Raw genomic sequence first — 869 nt, 5'->3', positions numbered from 1 at the left:
AAGAAAGGAGGATTACAGGTTTTTTATTTTGTTTTGTGGGGATTTTTTTGGTGGCCTGGTGTTCTTTATTGCCTGTCACTCGGGCTGAGGGGGAGCCAACACGCTCCTTCCAAAACCTGGGACCGGGCCACGGGGACTCAGCTGAATGCCCAAGTGTGCATGGTGCTCGGAAGGCTTCGAGGGCCCGCTTGGTCCAGGAGAACCCGACTCACATGGTCCAGTGTGCGTACAGCAGGGCCAGGAGGAAGAAGATGGCCACCGAGAGCAGCATCTCCTTCTGGTTCTCCTGCCAAAGCAACTTCAGCTCCTTCTCATAGTTGGAAGCTCTGTTCATTACACTGTTTCTCTCCTTCTCCAGAGACCTGCTGTCCTCGGGGCTCAGCTCTGCTCTGAGGAGCCAGCAGCTCACGGCCTCCAGGTCCCACTGGCCCTGGGACAGCTTCTCCTCCAGCCCATTGATCTCTAGAGCGACGCCCAGATTCTCCCACTTCTTTTTAGTCATGTTGCTTGCCAGGATCCCCTTTTTTTTATTTTTTATTTTTTATTTTTTTTATTACAGGTTGAAGCTAAGCAAAGGAAATTGGCTGAAGAAGAGAATTAACAGCAAGTCCAGTCAGGAAACAAATGAAGGACGCTGGCTGACAGCTGACTCCACTTTAAGATAATCACTGAATTTGATGGAACTGACAAAGAAAAAACCAGGCAATTCTGGAAAATTCCATCCTAAAAGCTATCAAAGGAACAAAGCTTTTCCCAGGCACCAGAGTGCAGGGGCAACCCTGGAAAACAGGAAGTAACCCACTAGGCAATTGGAACTCTCTGAGTGGGTATTTGGAGAGGTGAGGTGATTGGTCAATCCCATGGCAGGG

General features: G+C 49.6%; 1 pseudogene across 1 annotated transcript; it reads right to left on the bottom strand.

The window, feature by feature from the left end:
• Positions 1–207: 207 nt before the first annotated feature.
• Positions 208–515, bottom strand: LOC101560188 (annotated as a pseudogene). Its single transcript, XR_001117080.1, has one exon. The product of XR_001117080.1 is annotated as a coiled-coil domain-containing protein 167 pseudogene (transcript).
• Positions 516–869: the final 354 nt, after the last annotated feature.

Source organism: Octodon degus, unplaced genomic scaffold (genome assembly GCF_000260255.1).
Source record: "Octodon degus isolate 3935 unplaced genomic scaffold, OctDeg1.0 scaffold00035, whole genome shotgun sequence".
Classification (NCBI taxonomy): Eukaryota; Metazoa; Chordata; class Mammalia; order Rodentia; family Octodontidae; genus Octodon; species Octodon degus.
The sequence above is the reverse complement of the archived record's forward strand: the minus strand, read 5'-3'. Positions and strand labels throughout refer to the sequence as shown.